This window comes from Anser brachyrhynchus, assembly GCF_964034855.1.
Source record: "Anser brachyrhynchus genome assembly, chromosome: 1".
In the NCBI taxonomy this organism is placed as follows: Eukaryota; Metazoa; Chordata; class Aves; order Anseriformes; family Anatidae; genus Anser; species Anser brachyrhynchus.
The window spans coordinates 110,223,699-110,250,071 of NC_137694.1; positions in this window are offsets into that span (position 1 = coordinate 110,223,699).

Here is a 26,373-nt window from a genome sequence, read left to right on the forward strand (position 1 = left end):
TTCTCTCTTGGCTGCTAGTCCAGATATGCAGGTCTGGAGACTCATACATTTACCAGGGACTTGACCTTACTTCAGCGGTATTTGCAGGGACCATATAGGCAGTGCAGGGCAGGCTGGTTTGGTTGTGCCTTTGACTCAAGCATGACTGGAACAGTCATCCCCAACACCTTAACACTCTGAGTTGGTTGACTTTTCTTTTGACATTGGTGAGAAGTTATACCCTAAAGTTGAGGCATAAGCACAAGAAGAGCCTGTCAGAGAAGTGCATGCACTTGATGTAGAATAGAAACTGGAATGATCTCCTTACCTAACACAAGTTTCCTAAGCATAACACCAGCACTCATAGAAAGTCATCCTCATATTACAGGCTACTTTGACTGGTCTTTTGTGGTGGTTTTACTCGGGTGGGCGGCCGAGCTCCACCACAACCGCTCTCTCACTCCCCCTCCTCAAAGAGGAACAGGGAGAAAATACGATGAAAAGGGCTCAAGGGTTGAGATAAGGACAGGGAGATCACACAGTAATTATTGTGATGGGCAAAACAGTCTCAGCATAGGGAGATAGTAAGATTTATTGCCTATTACTAACAAGCTAGAGAAGCGAGAAACAAAGGAAAGAAACCAAAAGCACCTTCCCCCCCATCCACCCTCTTCCACCTCCTCCCCCAGAGCGGCGCGGGTGAATGGGGGTTATGGTCAGTCTATAGCGCTTCCTCTCTGCAGCTCCTTCTCGGTCACTCTTGTCCCCTGTCCTGTGGGGTCCCTCCCACGGGATGCAGTCCCTGGTGAACTGATCTGGCGTGGGCTGCCCACAGGCAGCAACTCTTCAAGAACTGCTCCAGATATGGGTCCGTACCACGGGGTCAATCCCTCAGGAGCAAACTGCTCCAACCTGGGTCCCCCATGGGCAGCAGCTCCTGCCAGGTCACCTGCTCCTGCGTGGTCTCCTCTCCATGGGCTACAGGTCCGGCCTGGAATCTGCTCCAGCAGGGGTATTCAACAGGCCGCAGCCTCCATTGGTACAGGTCCACCTGCTCCACCGTGGTCTCCTCCAAGGGCTGCAGGGTGGAACCCTGCTCCACCATGGTACTCCGTGGACTGCAGGGGGACAGCCTGCTCCACCATGGTCCTCACCACAGGCCGCAGGTGACTTCTGCTCCGGCACCTGGAGCACCTCTCCCCCTCCTTCACTGACCTTGCCACCTGCAAGGCCGTTCCTCACTCCACTCACTCTCGCAGCTGCTGTGTGGTGCAGCAATTTTTTTTTCCTGTCTTAAATATGCTCTCACAGAGGCGCAAAGCAACATCACTTATTGGCTCAGCTCTGGTCAGCAGTGGGGCCGTTACCAAACATGGGGCAGCTTCTAGATCCTTCTCACAGAAGCCACCCCTATGGCCCCCTGCTACCAAAACCTTGCCACGTAAACCCACTACACCTTTGTAAAAACCAAGTATTAAATTCTTACATAAAGGAAAACCTTCTTTACTGGAGTTATTTAGGTGTTCAGATCTCTGCTGCATTATTAAAAATGTAAAAGATCTGTTTCAAAAGATGTATTTTAAATACACTCAGGTGTTTAAAAGCTATATTTTCAAATTGTTTTTAAAAGAAGTAAAGACACTGGCACTGGATATATGAAGAAAAAAAAAAAACAAGCATGTTTTTAGATGTTCAGTAAGACTGAAAGATGATGATTTGGGGTATTGACTACACAAGTGCCTTTACTGAACTGACTGCAATACCTATTATTTCTGTCATTAGAGCAAGCATGCATTACAGTTTAGAAGCTGAATGCTCATCTGATATGCAATATGTTGCTTCTGACAGAACATACATGATCTTTTATGGACCAGAGCCTCAAGAGAAACAGACAATGTGATAAAGGAATACAGGGCAATGAAAATATTAGCAAATGTAAACCTTTACAGAAACTTTAGCCTCCTTCCATCAGCACACTGAAATCAGTTTTCTTAGACATACAGTAAGCAAAACAGTGCTGAATGCAAGAACCATGTTCCCATTGCCCAGCTGAGCACTTCCACCCCTGCTTCCAGGAAAGTGGTAAGAGTCTGAAGACAATGGCTTTCAGAGCATAAAGACCACTATAGAACAAAATTGGAGGAAAAAAATAAATAAAAATAAAACAAAACCAACAAACAATAACAACAACAACAAAACACCTTCCAATAGCTTCTCTCCTGGTTTTTAAAGGAATATGCTAACACAGACAAAACAAACAAACAAGCACAAGATACTCCAATATGTTTTCATTACTGACAGAATTCTTACCCTGAAAAGGCAGGAATAGATTTGTGAGAACTGGTACCCCTGAAATTTGATTTGTCTTTAGATCCTGCTGCAATAACTTCAGCTTCCATCTCCTCTAATCCTGCCTTCTGCACTGTCTTTCTTTTACTCTGTACCTCAGAATTGTTACTCCTTTTAACAAACAAGATGAGCACAGAGCTGCTGCACAGGCAGTTTCTCTCTCTCTCTCTCTCTCTCTCTTTTTTTTTCCCCGATATTGATTTAGGTTAACCACACACTTGAGGTACAATAGGATTTTGTAATTAATATGTCAAAAAGTTTATTTTACTTAAAAATCAGCTTTCCTTCTTGAAGCAATCAAGATATTTATTTAAAACTTGTTTGCACATTTATACCTAAATCAAAGTAGTGGAGAAGGGGACAGTTTGTCTCTCCTTTCTGCTAATTTGGGAACAGTATTTGAAATAATTCCTTTGGTGAATGATCATGGCAGAAATACATTCAGGCTGATCATTGTACCCGTTTGATCACTAGGACCTTGTCTGGGGTTCTCTTTTTTAATTCAGCCTTTCTTCAACTTGCACGAAATCTTTTTGAGTTAAAAAAAGAAAGAACTAAGATAAGACAAATGTCTGTATCTTGACAGATATCAATAACCTATATTGAATTTAGTCAAAGTAGTCTAGGAAAGGTGCTTGTTCTGTTATATTTTTGTCTTTGTTTGTTTTGTGGTGCTTTCCAGAACAGAAGCATAATGTGGGAGAAATTTGTTGAACTGATTTTTACAGCATGCTTTTGTGCAAAGTTTCAAAGATGATTTAATGAACAAAACCACTTAAAAGGGAATTAGTAAAATCTACTCCTTGTAAAAGGTCAAGTGAATTTCTTTACACTGGGCTCCAGCCTTCCTCAGTATTGTTCTATCTGATCTGTGTTGTAATAGTGTGACTTCTCTAATTGTTCTATTAAGAATCCGTTTAGATTCTGGGGACCTGCTGCAGGTGGTTCCATCATAAAGCTGGATCATGGCATTCATAGGATAAAACAAATACTCCAGAATTTTTATTATGACAATGGATCCTTGAGAAGTAGATTTCATACCTTGATATGATTACCTTGGACTATGACTCTAGCTATCTTCAAGTGAGTGTTGTAATTTTTTCAGTGGCTGTAAACCAATACTCTCCAAAATCCATAGACTCTTACGATTTAAGCAGTGTTTAGATTATTCAGCTCTTGAAATTAATTCCTATATAAATTATGTCATGTACTGAAGAATCCTGATTACTTTATCCATCCTGAAAACTCTGTATTTCACATTTATTTTATATGACTAGAGACATTTTCTTCCCAGCAATTTATCATATATCTTTCTGTATATGAAACAAGCCTGGAGGTAAAAATTCCATGCTGTATTTCTATATAGATCACAAACAATGCAGAGTGCGCTTTAGGAAAACAAGCTGCGGGAAAGCTTTAACCAAGATGACAAAGATATTATTTTCATTCTGTGGCTGTCAAAAGTGTTGCCAAGGTTTTCAATATTTTCAGCTCATTAAATAATGTGATTATGATTTCATCCCATTTCCTTGAATTTCCCTTGACAGGAAGAAAAAAAAAAAAAAGATTAAATAATAATAATAATAAAGACTCAAAACAGTGACATACACTTACAGAAGAAACAGTGAATAGTAAAAGCCATATGCATCAGAAAATGTATCTACATGACATATTAGAACAAGAGCCACAAAGATGATCAAGGGGCTGGAGAACCTCTCCTGTGAAGACAGGCTGAGGGAGTTGTGGTTGGTCAGCCTAGAGAAGAGAAGGCTCTGGGGAGACCTTATAGTGGCCTTCCAGGGGACCTACAGGAAAGCTGAGAAAGGACTTTTTGTCAGGGAGTGCAGTGATAGGACCAGGAGTAATGGCTTTAAACTAAAAGAGGGCAGGTTTAGATTAGATATGAGGAAGAAATTATTTACCCAGAAGGTGGTGAGGCACTGGAACAGGTTGCCCAGAGGTCGTGCGTGCCCCATCCCTGGAAGTGTTCCAAGGCCAGGTTGGATGGGACACAAAGGAAATGGGAGGTGTCCCTGCCCATGGCAGGGTGGTTGGAACTAGATGATCATTAAGGTCCCTTCTTAACCAAACTCAAATCATGATTCTATGATTCCATGCACAGGTCAATAAGCAGATATGAAACTTACACCTGGCTATGTTATGATTTGAGAGGATTCAGTGTAGTCAGGATGCATGACATAATATCTGTTTTTCTTAAAATTGTCATACTCTTTTTGATTATGTTTTCCAACACAAGGGTGTGTTTCTAATTGTTATATATATATATATATATACATATATACACACACACAGAGAATTACTGTACTGCATTTCAGAAACAAGAGGACAGAAGACAGAATATAAACCTTGCCTGGAAGCCAAGTTATGTTACTGATTGTTACTAAAAGTAAAAGTTGAGATTTAAGTTTATCTTGACTGCTCTAATGCTGTTCAAAACAAATGCCTAGGCACGTTGTTTATGAAGGAAGCAGTCTGGTTAATTTTGATACGTTCCCTTGTATTTTGTATTGTAATGTATTTTTGTTGTTTTGTTGTTGTTGTTTTGCTTTTTATTATTATTATTATGTAACTGCAGGTATCAATTTCGTAAAATAAAAAATGCAAAAGTTACCACAGGGAGGAAAGGAGGACGAGACTAAACGAGACTAAGATCCACCTGAACTGTGCAATACTATACACTAGAACAGGGAGATTGAGTACATAGATCCTTAAAGGGTTCAACAGCAAGTGTTTGCCAGCTCTACTTCCGATACATGGAACATGGAACTGGAATGTTGAAGATTAATACATTCATGACAACATACAGCCTTTTAACCATTCATCATTCATTAGACAGTTCTGAAAGAGACACTTTGAAGACTCAGCTGCTCATAAGTAATGAAAAGATTGTTTATGGACATTAGTTCCATTCCATATATAGATATAGAAATAAATATGCACACGCATAAATGTGCTTGTGTGTAGATATGTACAGAGCAAGAGACAGAGAAAACAAATGTTACATTTCAAAAATTACTTATGCATGTTAAAAAGCAAACACAAGCTATCAGATTCATATAGAGAAGTGCTGTCAAAATAAGTGCGGTTTTAGTTATTTTCAATCTTAAAACAGCATAACTTAAAAAACTTACAGGAAAAAAAAAATAGGCCAAATTTTGAAATGGTTTACATTATGAAAAGACACTCAAACTATGCAGAGAGGTGTGGAATTTAGCCTGTCTGATGTCTACTTTTAGGTTAAGAATAGAAGAGGGCAAGTGCGTTTCAGAGAAAATGTACAAGTACAGTTTTTTAGTACATGCTCATGATAACACCAATTAATTTTTAACTAGTTTTTGTGGATTTTAAGCTAAGCATCATATCCCATCCTGATATTCATTTTCTCCCCTCATATTCTTCAATTCTCTTTCTGTTATCTATGCCCTAATTAGAGGCAGAATGCACTGGAGTGTGAACAAGTACAGATGGCAAATCAAGCAAAACAAAAACTTGAAAAACTGCCTTTGCCAAGGAAGTCCTATTAACTCATGTTTACAAATTGTACAAAACAGAACCATATAAATAGCACTTCCCCCTACACACACAGATTTACATCTACATAACCAATCCAGTAAAATGAAGTTTTGTAAAAATTCTAAATTATAAATTTAAAAAATTGAAGCTTGTAAAAGAGGATGGCTACAATATAAATTATTTTTAGGAAATATTGAAACTTGTAAAGCAAGTTTTCTGTTATTGCTTTTTTTGTTTGTTTTATTTTGTTTTTCAAGAGAATTATTGAACAATTCTGGGGAATACTGAGAAATAATAGGGTTCAAAAATAATGTCTGCTTTAGGAAATTTATGGTTCAGTTCAGATACAAAGTAATATGACGTGTGAGACACTGATGGTTTTCTATGGAAATAGGGGAAAAGATAAAATAATTTTACTGGAAGATTATTTGTCAATGAATTATTTAAGAAGAGATAGTACAACATAAAACACTGAAAAAGATACTCTTGGCTAAAAGGCCATCCTTCAACACTAACCCTTTCAAAAAAAAAAAAAAAAAGGATGAGTAAACCCATAGTTTTCAGTTGTGTCTAATTTTATTTTCAAGGTCAGAGACACTGCAAGGACGGGGCAGTGACTAGAGAACAGGTGTTTCAGCCATTACCACAGTGGATTCCATGAGTGACCTTTCAGCAAGTTAGTTATTAGTTATGAATGTCAGGAATGATCCCTAGACCTAAAACATTTGAGATTCCTTGTATAACTTAGAAAAAGAGTAGATAAACCCTCAGGTTCTTTTCATAAAATAGAAAGCAAAATCCAAAATCAGTGTAGCCACGTCAAAGATGGTGAAGAAGTAGAAATTTTAATTAATCATACTTTTATGACCTGGTGCCAACTAAGTTTTTAATTTAGACTGCCATAGATGAACTGAACTTGTAAAGGGTAAAAACTGGCAGAATTACAGAGACAAAAAAAAGTTTAGGAAAACCTGGTTTCTTATTAGTTATTCCACAGTAGTCTCTCTATATTCTAGACTACTAATTATCACAAAGAATTCAGCAGTTTGTGGAAAGTCAGATTAGAAAGAAATCTTGGAAGAGCAAGAAAGGGAGCATACGTACATGTTTTCTGTTTCCTACCTTTAATCCATTTATCTTTTTAGAATGAATGCTTTTTGGAAGGAAAGCTAAACCGATTATTAAAAAGCCACATGGAGCATATTAAAAACTAACAGAACTATGGCTTCCAGGACCTACAGAAAATTTTTAAAAAAATAGGCAATTAAAAAAAAAAATGTTAATATCGCTTATTTCCCCGTAGAAATAATCTGTAATAGTTGATGTCATAGTCTAGGAATAACTTTTAAAATGGCAAAAATTTCCTATATAATTAATAAATTAATAAATTAATAAATTTCCTATATAATTAATTTTAGAGTCCAGAGAAGGGCAACGAAGCTGGTGAGGGGTCTGGAGAACAAGTCTTACAAGGAGCGGCTGAGGGAGCTGGGGTTGTTTAGCCTGGAGAAAAGGAGGCTCAGGGGAGACCTCATCGCTCTCTATAGGTACCTTAAAGTAGGCTGTAGAGAGGTGGGGGTTGGTCTATTCTCCCACGTGCCTGGTGACAGGACAAGGGGGAATGGGCTAAAGTTGTGTCAGGGGAGGTTTAGGTTGGATGTTAGGAAGAACTTCTTTATTGAAAGGGTTGTTAGGCACTGGAATGGACTGCCCAGGGAGGTGGTTGAGTCACCATCCCTGGAGGTCTTTAAAAGACATTTAGATGTAGCCCTTAGTGATATTGTTTAGTGTAGGACTTGTTAGTGTTAGGACAGAGGTTGGACTAGATGATCTTGGAGGTCTCTTCCAACCTAGACGATTCTGTGATTCTGTGAATGCTATAAATAATTTAGCTTTTATGCTTTGGCCACAACAACCCCATGCAGCACTATGGACTTGGGGGGGAGTGGCTCGAAAGCAGTGCAGAAGAAAAGGATCTGGGGGTGTTGGTCAATGCTCACATGAATATGAGCCACCAGTGTGCCCAGGTGGCCAAGAAGGCCAACGGCATCCTGGCTTATATCAAGAATAATGTAGCCAGCAGGACCAGGGAGCTGATTGTTCCCCTGTACTCTGCTCTGGTGAGGCCATACCTCAAGTACTGTGTTCAGTTTTAGGCCTCTCACTACAAGAAAGACATCGAGGCCCTGAAGCATGTCCAAAGAAGGGCTACAAAAGTGGTGAAGGGCCTGGAACACAAGTCTTACGAGGAACGGCTGAGGGAACTGTAGCTGTTTAGTCTGGAGAAGAGGAGGTTCAGGGGTGACCTTATTGCTCTCTATAACTACCTGAAAGGAAGTGGCGGGGAGCTGGGGTCCGCCTCTTCTTACAAATAACTAATGATAGGACTAGAGAAGATGGCCTCAAGTTACATGAAGGGAGGTTTAGTTTAGAAATTAGCAGACATTTCTTCTCAGAAAGAGTAGTCAGGCATTGGAACGGGCTGCCCAGGGAGGTGATGGAGTCGATGGAGTCACTGTCCCTGGGGATGTTTAAGAAAATGTTGGACATGGTGCTTAGGAACACGGTTTAGTGGGTGATGTTGGTGGTAGGGTGATGATTGGACCAGATGATCTTGGAGGTCTTTTCCAAGCTTAATGATTCTGTGATTCTATGGTACAGGGGAGCATTGCATTCATTCCTAATGAAGAAACAACATTTTGTCTGTGTACAATTTGTATTATTGTATTTTTCCTCATGCTACTTTGTACAGGTCTTAGCATACTTGCTTTAAATATATTGATACAAAAACATATGCATACATACAACTTTAATGCATGTAAATATTCCTATTATTTTTCCAATAAATGAAGTGAAAAGTGTTCCTATTTGGTAGTAAAAGAAATCTGAATTCTTCAAAAAACCTTTTTTGCTACTGTAACAATAATGATTTTAGAGCTGAACATTACCCAAAGATCTATGTCTAATTCCTGAATCTAGGCAACAACAAAACCAGAGGAAATTTATCAAGTAACACTCTGATAAGTAAACCTGAAGGTCTAGACAGAGAGAAGAAAACTGTTCCATTCTACTGAGAATGGAGTACAAGGTATTCCCAGGAGATACAGCTCTAAAAAAAAAAAATATGCAAGTTCTTTTTCCCCTCAAGATCTTGCTCAGAATATTGTTCAATTCAGAAAAAATAAAGAAACATGATGACAAAGTCTGTACAAGAATTCATGTTATTATTAGTGTATTGATGACTACTTTAAAGAAAGCGCTTATTAGACTATTGAATATTTTAAAGAAAACACTTAAAGTTCATCTGTTTGAAAATTAACTGAATGAGATAAATGTATCTGAATTGAAATAAAGTCTGAAAACTTATAGGAAAACAGTTTCAAAAAACAGAAAGGAGCTTTAGGAATTCTCTAGAGTAAGCAGAAGCTTTCTCTATTCTCTAGAATAGGGATTCTCTAGAGAAGTAGAAGCCATAATTTGAAACATTGAAAAGAGTAGACCTAAAGACTACGAGAGGGCACCTCTTTACTTTGAGGGTGACAGAGCACTGGAACAGATTGCAGTTTCCTTCTTTAGAGATTTTCAAAACACACCTGGATGACATCCCACGCAATGTGCTCTCGGTGATCCTGCTTGGCAGGGGGGTTGGACTACATGATCTTTAGAAGTCCCTTCCAACCTCAACCATTCTGTGATTCTATGAAGTGCTCTATATTTATGATATTAATTTACACCCCAAAATATTTCTAGAATAAAGAAATTTGAACAGAATAAAAGCTATTTAATATTAATTTCATCTGTGGATAATAGCCACAGATATTATGGGTATAATATTTGAATGGAAAAAAAAAAAAAGAAAGAAAAAAAGAAATTGTCAAAATCAGCTTAGAATGTAGGAAAAGAAAATCTATTTATTTTGCAATATAATAAAATATCAAAGGAGAATATCAAAATGCCAAAGGAGAATCTAACCTTGATTCACATACATTTATGGATGTTTCCAGGTTGTATTTGCAATGTAATGTGCACAGATGTCTGGTCTAGAAGACAGAATGTTTCCTAAATATGAGAAAAACAAACAAACAAACAAACAAACAATCACAACATTCAATTCAAAACACTAAATACATTTCAGAAACAATTTTTAATAAGCTCCATAAGTCAAGCACAGTGAATTTTCCGACAGAATAGTTTTGATCTTTACAGAAATAAATCACTAATTGGATCCCAATTAATTATATTGTTCCTGCTAGGAAAAAAAAAGAAAAAAGAAAGAAAAAAGAAAAAAAGAAAAAAAAAACTTCCTTATTTATTTGTAGATTTCCCCCCGGCACCCATGATGAACATTACATTTTTGCTCAATAGCTCATGCTTATGGAAAAAAAAGATGAAAGACAGGGATTCACAGCATCCAAACCCTCTAATCTGAACCAAGATCATCTAATTTTCAAGCTACTTCTCAATGTATTTTCGGGCAGACTGAGAACATTGCTAAGTGATTCTGTTCCACCTGCCTAGAAGGGCCTGCAACAGTCAAATTATCGGTAACAGTCATCGCTTCAACTTCCAGTATGAGATCCAGCATAAATTTCTGTATGTATACAGTATAGCATATATCCTAAATGCATTGGTGACCAGCAAATCCTAGACTACTTCTATTGGGCTCACTAAATATAACCAAGAAAAACAATTTTGTGCATCCTGTAACAGCAATCTAGCTACATAAAACTTACCAAGGTATTTGCATACCCACTCTAAGGATCCACAAATTGAACTGGAACTTTGTAAGAACATTATGACAATATTCAAAATTATCATCTCATTCCCATATGAACAAACACCTGAAAATCTGAGAAAACCAGAAGAAAAGCTGGATGATGAAATGAAGTAATTAGACATTTTTCTAATCCAACCCCAAAGCTTCAAAAAGTTTAAACAACTGCAGAGGAAAAGATAAGAATTTTTTTAAATTTCCTTCCCTGTACTTCAGGACTTACAAGAATACCCACATACAGCTTAGAAGACTGATAAAAGTAGGTATCATTTTTATGGCAAAGCTTAAGAAAGAGACAAATTGTCCATACTTCTCCCCAGAATTAAGGCAGAAGAAAGACATTTTTCATTTTCTAAATGTTTTCAGAAACACTAGGATGTTTCAAGGTCTTCCAGATACAGTTTCAGTACTTCTATACAAGCTTGTAACAACTTCTAAGACTTTGATTTTGTTCTTGTTCTAACCATAAAGGAAAATAATTTTCTTATTACATTCCTCCTGTTATTTTTTTTGCTCTGAAGTAGCTAAACTCCACAATGCACGAGCCAATAACCATGACGTATGAATGAGATTTAAAGTTTTTATATTACTTATAAAAAAATATCCTTTTATACCCCTCAGTGACATGGTATTCACAGATGTTGTCTGTGTTAGAGGCTGGGTTAAACCTATGAGTGGAAAAGTGGCAGAAGCATCTTATTGTGCCAAACATGAAAGTACCAGTCCTTGGCACACACTATCTCAGAAGAAGGTACCTTAAAGACCTTACCAAGAGGTCTTCCAAGAAAGTAGTAGTGGACTTCTGGTGTAGCCACTGTGGATAGAGAGAATATTAAGCAGTGGTCTACCTTTCCCAGCCTCTCAGATGATCCTTCTGTTGTGGGGTTGCTGTGTGTCAAAGAACAGCAGGTGCAAATTGTTATCATGACACTGCACCAACAGCAATATCACAGCGACTGCCCCTGGTTCCCATCCATCAGCTTATTTGTTAATTTGAGATTCTTAATCAGCAATACTCAATCACTTTTTAATGGTCCCATTTGGGGTACTGAAAAGGACTATAGTAGGTTGACTCCAGCCAGCAGCTAAGCACTACACTTGCCGTGGGAAAATGTATAAAAAATAGCCCCAAGCATCCCCAAAATAAAAGAGGAATGAAACCCCATGATACTACTCCTGGCAAAGGTCTTCGTGGTTTTTGTAACCTCCCTGCCCTGGGCTTCTTGAGGAAGACAAACTGCTAGCTTTCAAAGCCAAAGAGACATTGAAAAAGTGAGCTTAACATCAGAGAAAAGGTGTCAGTATTAGCAAGTTCTCTTGCACTATTAATAGGCGCTATTAATGAGATTGTTTTTTGTATTATTTTTGACTGTATTGTTAGTATTATTGTAACTGGATTAATAACAAGTTTTGAGTTTTGGTTGTGTTATTATGGTTTTTCTGTATGCTAACAAGAAATTCTTGGCTCTGCATAAAGTGTGTTTTCCTGTATGCCATTAATAAGATACTGAGAATTTTACATATCTGTGAAGACTGAGTAATCTGAAAAATAAGTTAAACAAAAAACTAGTGGAAACTACATATCATTTAACTTGCATTTAAGCAAATAGGTGTGATAGATAACTTGTCAAGGTATGTTCCTTGAGAACTGTTTTTCTATAATTTTTTTTGGATCAGATCTAAGCACAGTAAAACTCTCAAAAGACATTCAGGAGTCTTCCTTCTCCCTCTTAAAGTAGCAAAATAGGTACTTTAACAAGTAGTCTTCAAGTAACATCAAAAGGAGAGCATGTAACATAATGCAGGACTTTAGGTACTACTTGGAATTTTGTAGATTGCTTGCCAGTATTAAGCCTTTTTAATTACTTTCATTTATATATTTCTATTTATATATTTCTATTTTTATTTATATATTTTATATGTGCATATAATTTATTTATAATTTTTAATTACTTATTAAGCCTATTGCCAGGATTAAGCCTTTTAGTCTAGAACTTTCTATCTTACTGAAATATTGTTTTAAGAAACTCGCTTGTTAATATCCAGCTGAATCAGAGTTGTGATGTTAAGGACAGATTTAGCAGACATTAGTGGCAGCTCTAATCTACCCCAAAGTGGCCACATCAAGAATTTGAAAGCCCCTTAGTGTTTTTCAGTGTTTAATACCCTCTAAATATTATGGCTGTCCTGAGTATATTCAGCTTGAATGCTCCAGCTCAAACAATAGCAAAATTCTCATTAATGACAGTACATCTTACAATCCATCTTTTGCATCTTTGTCCATTATGGTAAGCATTCAGCAAAGACAGAGAGTCTCTGTCCTGATGAGTTTACTGTTAAAACACTGTGGAGGCAATAATAAAAGTATGCAGTAAAGGTATGTTGAGAACCAAGAAGGCTTAAATAGGCATTTGTGGGGTGGACTGGTTCTTTTGCAGGTATGACAGTACAAGAGATTATTAAAAGAGATTATCCAGCTATGTGCTGAAGCCCACGATGCAAACTGACCAAACTATGCCTCTTCTCCTTCAGTGTTTGTTTATACACTGTGCCACACCAACTGGAACTTTCCTTGTTCAGGAGAAGGATATGTCTACACACTTTTGTCAGAGACTCATATTCCATAAGAGAGCTCTGATAAAAATCCTGCAGTGAATGGACAAGTCCAAAGACAAAAACTGACTGAGAGATCAGGAGACCATTTCAACACTTGTGTCTGGTTTGAGGGCAACTTCTTTGACAGCTCCACTCATGCCATTGATGACATTTCAAGTTTTTCTTTAAGCCTTCCAGGTTTAGAAAACAAGCTGTAAAGTGAGGCCAACAAAACTGTTCCAGCAATAATAAAAGGAGGGACTGGCAGACAGCAATATGATTTTCCTGTGTATCCGATCCCTTCAGTTTTGTATTTTCCCCTACTGCTGGCATTCCTCAGCTTTGCTATGACTTTAACCCATTATCTTCCATTCACAACAGCAAAAGTAACAAGAGCACTGCATGTATTATGCCCAAGACTTTTGATAAACCATAGTTCTTATAATGTAAATGGTTAACAAAAAAGTAAAGATATTTTGCTATTCTTTCCTCATAGAATCAGGGGGCTATTGAGTTGACCTGGATATTACCTTTCGCACTATTACTCTTCGTTTCCTGCAGAGCTTTCAATCCAATAGAGTTCACAGAATCATAGACTGGTTCAGGTTGGAAGGGACCTCTGGAGGTCATCTCCCCCTATAGCCCCTACTCAAGCAGAGCTACTTGCAGGAAGTTGTCTAGGACCACGTCCAGATCGCTTCTGAATATCTCCAAGAAGGGGCACTCTGCAACCACTCTGTTATGTGGTAGTTCTCAATCATCCGCCATAAAAAAAAGTTTTCCCTGTGTTCAGACACAGCCTCCTGTGTTTCTGTTTGTACCCGTTTCCTCTTGTCCTATCACTGGGCACTGCTGAAAAAAGTCCAGCTCCATCTTTTTTGCACCCACCCTTCAGGTATTTTATAGACATTATAAGTATAGTATACAGTTAATTGAGCTCTGCTTTCGTTGTAGATTCTAAAGATTATAGAATCGTGGAATCACAGAATGCTTCATAGAAAGATGTCTTCAAACTCTGAATATCAATCAGTCAAACAGGATATTGAAGAGAAGACTGAAGATACTTACAAACTTAATTAGACCAAGTTTTTCAAATAATTGACTTACATGTTTTATCTTCAGTTACTGTTGCAGACAGTTACTGCTATGAAGTTTGAAATGGTAAAACTCTTTAAGTAAGGTTTTTGGTAAGTCAAAAGGAAGGTCAGCACCTCGTGAAATCTAAGTATTCAGAAACAGGAACATGAACCTTTTTTTTTTTTTTTTAAACTAGGACATTCTTAAGTAAGCCAAGGAAACCCACTAAAAGAACTAAAAACCTAGAGTTGCCCATTCTTTCCATCATGTCATATTCCATTCATATGATTTTCATTAGACTTTTGGAAAACATTTGTGACAAACATTCTCACATTTCAAAACATAGGAAGTTACAACTGACTGATAATAATATTAACTGACTGAAAACTGTTCCGTGACTAAATTATATTTCAGTCCCAAGAGAAGATTTCAGGACAAAAATTAATCAATACATAGTACTTGAGATATGACAAAAGAAGCCGTTATGACTATTTAACACACAACACTCAAAAGACAACTATTTATCTGCTTATCAAAACTTCTGGTATTTATATCCAAAGACTACAGCTGATCTTGCAGGAGATAAATTCCTATTATAGTAGCAGTTCCACTTTTGCGTGAATATGTGAAGCAAGAATGTCAGCTACTTCAGTAAACCTGACAGTAAAACAAAAGCAAAATAGAAATAATAAATTGAGGATTAAATCAGGATACCATGTTGGATTATTGTCTTGGTGGGAATACTAAATGTGTTGACCATGTACACATTAAGCTTATTGCATTCTGTTCACAAAACTTACTCATGACATATTAAAACAGATGCCAAACCAAACAAACAACCTGCCACTCCTTAATTCTAAATACTTGATATTTGCCTGGATTATCTCATGAATAACAAAAACTGTTACACTTGTATGATATTTTAAGGGGAATGTGTAGAAAGGTCCCTCCCCTCTCCTTCCTTTCCCTTTCCATAAAAAGAGAGACTCGACTTTGACATTATCTATCTGTAAAGAGAAACAAATTTTTTATCTTAACTCATAATTGAAATATATAGTTAAGGAATATAACAGTACACATAATGGATACACTGTAATGGATATTACTTGAATACAGTGCAACAGATATGTTCCCTTGCCTTAAGAGTAAATTGTACTAAAGAACTCCTGCCTCTTTCAGTCATGTTTGCATAAAATAAATATGATGAAATGGGAATTACAATGTGAATAATGCAGTATTATAGCTGTCATTGTTGCAGTGAAGAGGTATCACAGAATCACAGAATGGTTGAGGTTTGAAAGGACCTATGGAGATCATCTAGTCCAACCCTCCCTGCCAAGCTCGGTCACCTGGAGCACGTTGCACAGGATCACATCTAGGTGGTTTTGAATATCTCCAGAGAAGGAGACTCCACAACCTCTCTCGGCAATCTGTTCCAGTGTTTTGTCACCCTCACATTAAAGTAGAATGAATCCTTTGGTTTGCAGAGTGGTTGATGCATCTTGACTTCTCTTTCCAGAAAGTCTTTTTATTTTAGTAACTTAGAATTACCAAACTAAAACCAATTCCTATAGTTCCATAGTAAAGGATGCAGTAGTTTTCTTCTCTCTCCCTCTCTATTTGTATTATGAGCAGCATAAGTTTTTTTAATTGTAACAAAAGCCATTGGTTCCTTATTCATGCTTTGTATGCAAACAGTGACTTATATCAACTCTTGCAGCTGACTAGATTTATTTTTATTTATTATTATTTTATATTTATTTTAAACCCCAGGACTGGAAAACCGCTCTCAGGCCAGAACCATCAGAGAGTATTTAACAATAAAGAGAAATGTATTCTGTTGTGTACCAGCTGTACTTCTAGTTTCTTTAACCACAGGCACAGGGATAGAACTGTGAGTAAAGCGACTACTTCTTTACTTAGATATTCCAGTAATTCTTTCCAAGCCTATGACAGAAATTAGCAGAACACTTTGCAAGTTTACTGGAGAGCTAGAACTGCACTGTTAGAAAAAAAAAAAAAAAAAAGCTGCTGGAGGAAATAAGAATTCAAAGCACTGCTAGTTGCATATTGAATATATCAGTCTACACATGCATAGTCTTGCAGACTTCCAGATATCTTGAAGATATCACACTGTAATTGCATAATTCATGAGAGCAAAAAAAAAAAGTAAAATATTGTGCTTTTTATTTAGATTCATCAGCAATATGCTAATTTTCTGTGAACACTGAAAAACAAACAAACAAACAAAACCACTAAAACTCTTTTTTTCTTGAGAAACAACTTTCAGTGAGAAGTTTGTCTTTGATTGTTAATGCTGACTTTAACCTTAAGGAAGCAGTTGCCTTTTTTACATTGAAAATAGCCACCTTTAATGACTGTTTAAGGTTGCATACGTTTTTTTCCTGCTGACATATTACCACCACAATTAAAAAAAAAAAAAAAAGATTGTTCAGGCATAATTTGCCCATGGTGAAGCCATGCTGGCTGTCTCGAATGAACTCCTTGTCTTGCATGTGCCTTGACAGTACTTCTAGGAGGATCTGTTCCACAATCTTTCCAGGCTCAGAAGTGTGGCTCACAGGTCTTTAATCCCCTGGGTCCTCCTTTCTACCCTTCTTAAAAATGGGAGGGAAGTTTCCCTTTGTTCAGTCACCAGGGACTTCACCTGACTGCCATGACTTCAGATATGGTGGAAAGAGGCCTGAGAACTCCATCAGCCAGTTCCCTCAGGACCATGGTATGTATAGCATCAGGCTCCTCCTTTCCTTGGTTCCTCCATGGGCCACAATGTGGGGATCTGCTGTTTTACCCCATGGGCTGCAGGGGGGCAGCCTGCTCCACCACAGGCCTCCCCACAGTCTGCAGGAGAACTTCTGGTCCAGTGCCTGATCATCTTCTCCCCCTCCTTCTTCACTGACCTTGGTGTCTGCAGGGCTGTTTCTCTCACATTTTATCACTCCTTTCTCCTAGCTACTGCATCAACAGGTCCCTTTTAGAGAGGACTCTTCTTACAGAGACGAACCCTGAAGACTACACCCACCCCCCAACAAAAACAAAAACAAAACAAAACAAAACAAAAAAAAAACAAATGGAAAAAAACAAAAACAACAAAACTTGTCAGATAAACCCAACATGGTAATACAAAGCAGGAGGTAAAATCAGTATATTCAGACATTCATATGACAGAGCCTTCATTCAAAGGCATTTAGACTGGAGAAACAGACCATGAAATTCAACAAGGATAAATACAAAGTCCCATACTTGGAATGGATTAACCCTCTGAAATGGTACAGAGTTGGGACAGACTGGATGGAGAGCACATTTGAACAGGTCTACAAGTCTGTCCTGCACTTGTGAACAGGATGCTAAATAGAAACCAGGAGTGCATGGCCAGCAAAGAATAGATCTAGACTTAATTGTAGTAACAGAGGTATAGACAGTAGCTTAAAGGAAGTGATTATTCTGTTTTACTCAGCACTCTTTTGACCCCATCTAGAATATGCTGCCCAGTTTTGGTCACCTGGAATAAGAAAGGACACTGATAAACTAGAACAAATTCAGAAGAGGGCTCACAAAGATGATTGGGGGTTGGAGGACTTGTCCTGTAAGTAAAAGGCTGAGGAATGTGGGCTTGTTCAGCATGGAGAACAAGACAACATTCCTCAGCCTTTTACTTGTTCAGCATGGAGAAGACATGACTTCAAGCAGACCTAATAGTTGCCTCTCTATATCTATGGGAAAGTCATGAGGAAGACAGTGACAGACTCTATACGGTTGTGCATGGCAGAGGGATAAGAAACAATGGGTGTAAATTGATTCAAGAGAGGTTCAGGCCGGATATAAGTTTAAAAATTACTATAAGGACAGGCAGGCAGGCAGTATAACAGGTCCTGCACGCTCCATATCTGGATGTTTTCCAAGGTCTGATTGGACAACACTCTGAGCAGCCTGGTCAGAGCTGATCTTATTGGACTAGAGACCTCCCTGGGTCCCTTCCAGCCTGATTCTCTGTTTGAAGAGGAAGTTTGCATGTTCTCCTTGCCTTCCTGGAAATAAATAAATAAGTAAAATACTTAATTAAACTGACAAAGCTAATGACCCAGTGGAAGAGCAAGAACAACAATCACAACGTGTAATATACTGAGAACTTAGAAGTGAAAAGGAAGAACTTGCATTTTAGTATAGGGGGTTGGCCATATTGCTTTGTTCCCACGCTAAAAACATTGATCAATGCATCTATTTCAGTAGATCAATACTGATGTAAATTTACTTTTCACAATCTTCTTATAGGCAGAATGTTTTAGAACCACAGACAACTATGCCTTTAATCATAGGTGTGATTTTCTCATTTACCATGGTTGTCTTAAGCGTGATTCCTAGTAATGGATTTTCTACTTCACCACTCATGGGTGTGGTCAATCCAGCCCCATTCAAGAATATTCTGTAGATGTAGATAATCCTGTTTTGGAAAAAGGGACTCAAGCTTTGCTACAGGAACCTCACTGTCAGGCACTTCGTGATATTGAAATATATATGTATATTACTTTTAGGACAAGCAGTTTAGCACTGCACAAATCTATCTGACAACTTTAGTAGAACAACAACAACAAAAAAATCTTTTTACAGTCACCTGATTTTAAATTTACCTTTGCAACCCTTAATTACCTAGGGACCCAGTGGAACAGGTGTTAAGTAGGTGCTCTCTATTAAAAACCAGGGTCTCTGACCTTCACATATTCCAAATTCTCGAACTGTAGAGTTTCTATAGCATACATTTGTCTGATGAAGAACAACAGTTCATTAACCTAAACATTCTGCCTAAAACCTTTTTAGAGAATGAGATTAATGAAGTTTTGCCATGCAGGAAGTATTTCTCTATAGCTGCCATTTTTTAGCCCATGATTCCAAGGTACAAGAAACTTGTCACACAGCCTAGATTTCTGCATGTTTTTGTTTGCTTGTTTGTTGTTTTCTGAATTATCTGTTTTTCTCATCTCAAAAGCAATGACTGTTACTCTTGGAAATTCAGTTTCTTCATCACGTGAACTTGGAAGTATGGCTGTGAAAATGTCTGCCCCAAGAATATCAGCTGTAGAAACCCCCAGTTTTCCTAGCCAAGGAGATCTCTGTGTTTATTTTTCACACAATGCTCTTCTCATATCATGAAATAAAGCAGTATTTAATCCAGGCAGCCTTTGTCTACCAAATACACATGACACCATCCACCTTGATATTTCCTGAACCTGAAGAAGCTGAACAAACATGGAAATTGCATCATCTTTAACCATATTTATTTGGATTAGGTCCTTGAACTAGTCCTTTACCTAGCATACACTCAATTTCTTGGCATTTCTACCAAGTTTGTCTTTCTCAACAAATAATGGCATTGACAAATTAAATTACAATCAGAGTTAATTTATTTGCTGCAAGTATTGGAATGAAACTGATTCCTTTCCTACAAACTAGCTACAGCCATTAGCCTTATGCTGTACAATTGTTTCCACTCTTAAATAGGTTTAATAAGCTGATGACTGAGCATATTTTGCATGTCACATTTGTTCTCATTGTTTAAAGTGATCAGACTTTGTGCAGATCTCACACTCGAATATAATGAAGTGAAAAGAAATTGAAAGAAAACATTTTTATTAAATGACAAATATTACTTCTTTTTAACAAAGCTTTTTCCTATCCAATTTATAAAACAACCATATAATTAACAATTGCTATATTTTCACCTTTTTCTTGACTCCCACAAAATGACTAAAATCATTAAGACGTTAACTTTTAAAATGCTTTTCTCATTGATAAAATTGCTGGGCACTTATAACGCTGAGTTTGTTGTAATTGCATTACTACTCCAAAATGCTAAAGGCACTTAAGCTAATAAACTCATTAACATGAAATAACTACCAAGAGACAAGTTTCATAAATGAATGTTTTATTTAATTCTTCTCTGTATTGTGATAATATGAAGTTAAATTGATTCCCCATAAGTCTTGATAGCAACTGATGATAACAGGTTTGCAATCTACCCAGATGAAAGATAATTCATTCTTAATTTCTCTTGAAACAGTTCATGCTATTTGTTATCTGCTGTATGAATAATAGCATTCAGTGATAGAATTAGGCAATTAAATAACTTCTATTCTTAATCTAATTTTACTGACACTAAAGCTGTTACCTGTGAATAAACTGGAAAACTCTCATGTGTAAGCCAGTGTTTCAGATATGGTAAGTAGTAGTTTCAGTGTCTTCCTAAATTTCCTAAATTCTTGGTGAAGTCATTCAGATCAGTCATATGTTTCATATCACATTCTCCATAACCTGTATATGATATATTTTCCATAAACCCCACCATTAATCATATGACTGGGCTTCAGAATCTCTGGCTTCACATCAAGAAGGAGGGGAAGAAGGACATATACCAAACGAATCATACAATGATACAAATGGCCTACATCTGCATATAGCTTCATAAATAAATAAATAAAATCACCACCACCAAAACAAACAAACAAAAAACTAAAAAAGGCCACAAAAAACTTGCAGCAGTGTGGTCTGCCATATTCCATAATATCTATTAATTACATTTCATTTGCATTTCCCTGTAATTCAAATGCTAGAATTTAACCTATATTATTTTTATAGGAAAGTCCAGCAAACAGATTGACTGTCTAAACAATGGTATATTTAATGTCATCTTGCTTCATTGTTAATAGCACTCACTATTTTACTAGAAACACTTTATGATATTACTGCTTTAACAGTTCAGTGTGTGTGTATGTCAGCTTTCATTATCTTTGAGTAAAAAATACTAGTCAATAGCAATAGATTCTCAATTTTTTAATTACTCTATATTATGCATTTGACTGCAATGACTGAGAAGTTGGTCAAGAATGCTCACAAATTAATTCCAAGAATACCATCTGTAACATGAAATCAAGAGAGAAATCCTACCTTTTAGGTAGGAAAGAACATAAAACCTGTATTGTCATGATTCCTGACTGCAACTGAAGGGCAGTAAGGGATAATGTGACAGGTTAACCATGGTTAACATCCATTTATCTATTGCTTTTTCATACCCCCTCCTCAACAGGACAGGGGGACAAAATAGGCTGACAAAGATAATGGATTCAGACAAAGACGAGGAGGACACTGGTCACCTACCACTAATTGTTATGGACAAAACAGACTCGACCTGGGGAAAAATAATTTAACTTATTGCCAATTGAAATTGGTTTGGATAGTGAGGGGGCACCTTCCTCCCACCCCTCTTTTCAAAGGGGAAACTTCACTTCTTCATTGCCAGCTCCCCTTCCCCCTGTACCCCGAGTGATACGGGGCTGAGAGGGCTGCAATAAGTCCACAACAGCTCCTTTCTGATGCTCCATCCTCACACCTTTCTGCTGCTCTATGATAGGCTTTCCACAGTTCCTTCAGAATAAATGTGCTCTGGCACAGGGTCCCCCACAGCTGCAGTGTGGATACCTGCTCCAGCATGGCTCTGTCCACAGGCTGTAGGGAAATACGTGCTCCATCATGTGTCTCTGTGGGCTGCAGAGCCTCTGCTTGAGCACCTAGGGCACCTCTGCCCACCTTCTCCTCTACCCTGAGTGTCTTCAGGGCCACTCCTCACACTGTTCTCCTCACCACTCCTTGCCATGTGGTGTTCGCCCTCCCTTCCCCAGGCTGTCCCCCAAGGCGCCACCACCTTGGCTGCGAGGCCCGACCGTGTCCTGCGGTGCAGCCGTTGGCCCCAGCTGGAACCATCTGGGGCCAGCACGGTGTCCACAGCAGCCCCACTGCCAGCACCTGGGCACCTGCACATACAGATAACCATCACCTTCATTGTCTTAGAAAATTGAAAGTTACATTTTATCTCTTCATTGAATTAAAGGATTGTAACAATAAATTGGTTTTGAAATCAAATTGCAAAAGTACTGTCATCGGTGAAATTATTTCTTATATGTATTCTTATCCTCCATACTAAAAGAAAGCTAGAGAAACAAATTGACTCTTACTATAAATGGGTTCAGTAAATGACTGGACAATCATTTTCTTCCCCCTTTTTTAACTTGATTCCTTTTAAGGGAGGCATTGTAGCTCATGTTTATTACTACAGTCACCAGCTTTTTCAGGTTGGTTCCTAAATTATGGTATGACGCTTTCATTTACAGAGTCATCAAGTCTTCTTAAGGACAACTGTATCTCCTCAATGAAATGAAAACATAGTTTAAGTGACTAATTTTAAAGGGGGCATTAAATACTTTTTAATATTTATATTGTAAATAAATGAGTAAAATCCTTCTGTAGTTTATGTGCTAATACACATTACATCCTCCAAATGAGCCATAGGTGTAAAAAATGCCATCATAAAAGCCTTGGAAAGACATTTTACTACTAGCTGAGAAAGACTTGAGTGTCAGTGTGTTCTTCTAAATTAAATCAAAGCCCGTGCATTCAGCAGCAGCAAAATAAAATAAATAATAAGATAAAGCAAATGCTCAAAACTTGTTAAAATAAGGACCAACAACATGGATGGAGATGGACCCAACTATAATAAAGACCCTCATCTGTACTCTGCAGTGTCTTCAGATGAACCAAGGTTGTACAGCTGTATCTGAATTATAAGTTTCCATGTTCTTTATTTTACTGGTTTCCATTGTTGTTATCTGCACTGGATTATGGACAGGGTCAGCGTTTCTGAATTAAACTTTCTATTTTACGTATGGCTATACCTACTATTCAGACAGCTTGTACACATACTTTCTTGCTATTTGAAGATGTAACGGAATTTCCAGGGATAAATAATATCTTTGGCATTTACATTAATTTGATGAACTTTTTAATGTAAATGGATTAAAAACGAAGGACCATTAATTATTTTGTTCTGTGCTATGTGCCATTTAAAATTAATTATTTGCTTAGTGTGTTGAATTTTTATGGCCTCACTGTGGTTATGTCTTTCGTGATGGCTGTAACTGATATTTCTTTAATTTTTGAAGTCAATAAATAAAAAGGCAATATATTTACTTTCTCTGCCTTGCACAAAACAAAGAAGTTCTGATTTAGTTTACAATTTGCACATCTAAGAAAACACAAGATTTCTTTCAGAAACTCTTAGATTGTTTGAAGTGTATTTTTTCAGTATGTCTTCTGTGCATTTTTAGTCATGCTTCCAAAGAGTTCTCTTTTGAGATGAGTCTGGGCATTTATCTGAGAAATTAAATAGACTGCCACTTTTAATTCACAAATTCATGCTGTTTTGTCAACAAAATCACCTTAATAGAAATGGCTAAAAGCTATGTGAATTTCTGTTCTACTTGGAAGTTTTATTCCTGCCAACATGGTAACTTTTTCAGTATTTAAAGACCTTTCCAGGTCTTATTCTTTTGTGGTTTATTGCAAACTGTGGTTCAGGAAACACTTATATACTCTTCAGTGACAGTTGTTCTGCGTATGCATTATAAGTGTGAATTTCCAGTATTAATTTTTTTTTTTTTTTTGCTAGTGTTCTTTTTTCCTCTGGGCTTTTAGTTCAATTTATTAATCTGTTAACACTGTTTCTTAAGTATACCAGAACAGGCTGTCAGGTGTTAGATCTCAGTATCAAATAGTATATAATTATATAATTTTACTTAAATTGTAGAGCTCTTCAGCATGTCTGCTGTCCAAACAAAACTACATAGCACAAATACAGGCTAGGCAGAGAATAGATTGGAAGCAGTCATGATGAGAAGGATCCGGGGGTATTGGCTGACAAGAAGCTTGACAAGAGCCAGCAATATGCACTTGCAGCCCAGAAAGCCAACAGTATCCTGGGCTGTGCCAAAAGCAGCATGCCCAGCAGGTCAAGGGAGGTGATTCTCCCCCTCTACTCAGCTCTCGTGAGACCCCACCTGGAGTACTCTGTTCAGCTCTGAGCTTAGCTAGCACAACATGGAAGTTATCCTTCACCTTCAGTTTGCAATCAGGAGGCCAGACCTGGAAAATTAACTCCAGTTTTCAGTCCCATCAGTAAAAGAAAGACATTGACAAACTGTAAGTTTGTCTTTTTTTCCACTTTGTCAAGTGGAAGATCACCATGAAGACCAGGGTGTGGCAGGAGCACATGGTATGTACAGAAATAATTGAATTGGCTTGTTTAGCCTTGAAAAAAGGTTAATGGCAGAAGTCTAATAGGTATCTTCCACTATGTAAGGTGAGTTATGTAGAAGATGTGGGTCTTTCAGTGATGTCCACCAAAAATGCTGGAAGCAACAGACACAAATTACAGCAAGAGAAATGCCTTGGACATACAGAGAAAAACAAATAAACCACACTGGGAGAGTTCGAGCATTGGTGAAAGTTGCCTAGAGAGGTCATAGAATCCTCCCCACCTGGAGTACTATGTTCAGATCTGGGACCTCCAGCACAAGGACACAGAAGCATTTGAACAAGTCCAGAGGAGGGCTACAAAGATGATTAAGGGATTGAAGCACCTCTCCAATGAAGAGAAGCTGAGGGTGTTAGGGTTGTTCAGCCTGGAGAAGAGAGGGCTCCAGGGAGACCTTCCAGTACCTAATGGGGGCCTGGGGAGGGACTTTTTGTCAGGACTGATTGGATAAGGAGTAATTGTTTTAAACTAACAGAGTGTAGGTTTAAATTAGATGTAAGGAATAAATTCTTTACTCAGAGGGTGATGAGGCACTGGAACAATTTGCCCAAAGAAATTGTGGATACCCCATCCCTGGAAGTGTTTCAGGCCAGGTTGGATGGGGCTTTGAGCAATTTGTTTTAGTGGGAGGTGTCCCTGCCCATGGCAGGGTGGCTGGAATTAGATGATTTTACACTTCCTTCCAACCCAAACTATTCTATGATTCTATGATTCTATGATTTTATGAGTACACGTAGGTTAGTTTCGAGAGTTAATGATTTTGTTCCAGAGGATCAAAAATAATAACAGGGATAATTAGTCCCTCCAGTATGTAATTTTGCTTAATTGTCATGTATTCTGTCCATAGCTAATTTTTATTGGTTCTTACATGTTCATATATAATTAATTCTATAAAGATAAGTAAACTTCAGCTGTTTTTTACTAAAACCAAAATAAATTTCATCTACTTTCCTGGGACTAGAAAATGGAGAAGGTATGCACTGTAAGCAGGATCTATCTGATCTTCATGAGTTTCATGTAAGACCTGTGTTCTGGCATCTTCTGTTATTTCATTATACTGTTCTAGAGCTTAAATTCTGTGAAGACTTAAGTAGGTCAAGCATTATCTTACAGGAAGACCTTACTGTCACCATGGGCTACACTACCTTGTAGTATTACTGCCATAATTGAAAAACTGGTGGTTAAGTTTTTGGAACATTTCAGCTGCTTTAATCAGCACACACCAAAAAACAAGGCTAGTAGAACATAAGGACATGCAAAGATATTTTTGAAAATCTTTCTTTATGATCCATGCATTTCAAAATTGATCCATGCTATTTTAGTGTTATTCTACATGTATGGTGCACATTTCAAAATAAAAAATCAGCAAAATGTTGATTTTCTGCCCTTTGTGTTCCTACTGGCAGCTGTTTCAAAGAGTTCAGCAGATTTTGAACAAACACATAATAACGAAAAGCAGTTGGGCGTGCGTACTGAAAGGTCTTGAAAAGATGCAAGGTAAAGTAGTTTCTATCTCAAGTGATTTACACTGAAATGTATCGCTTGGTTGTTTTGCTAACAATGCAAAGAATTTAGAAGGGTGTGGTGAAAAGGGAAATATGCCCTATTTTTGTCCTAGTTGTTTTTTCTGCTTGGCGAGAATATTTTTTCCATTTTGAAAGCTTGTAAAAATGTATTCAAGAAATTAGTACCTTGCATTTTAGGGGTAGGGCAATGGTTAAAGTAGCAAGGATAAGTTTAATTCTCCTAGTGTGCAGAAATGAATGCTAGTTAGTTTGCTGCTGACACTTTATGCACAGCTACTGAATTTATTAGTCTATACAGGTATACAGGGTACAGAACTCCATCTAAGGCTTAGGTATACTAGTTCTAGGTTCATCTGTTAAATGAAGCACCAACTGAAGAT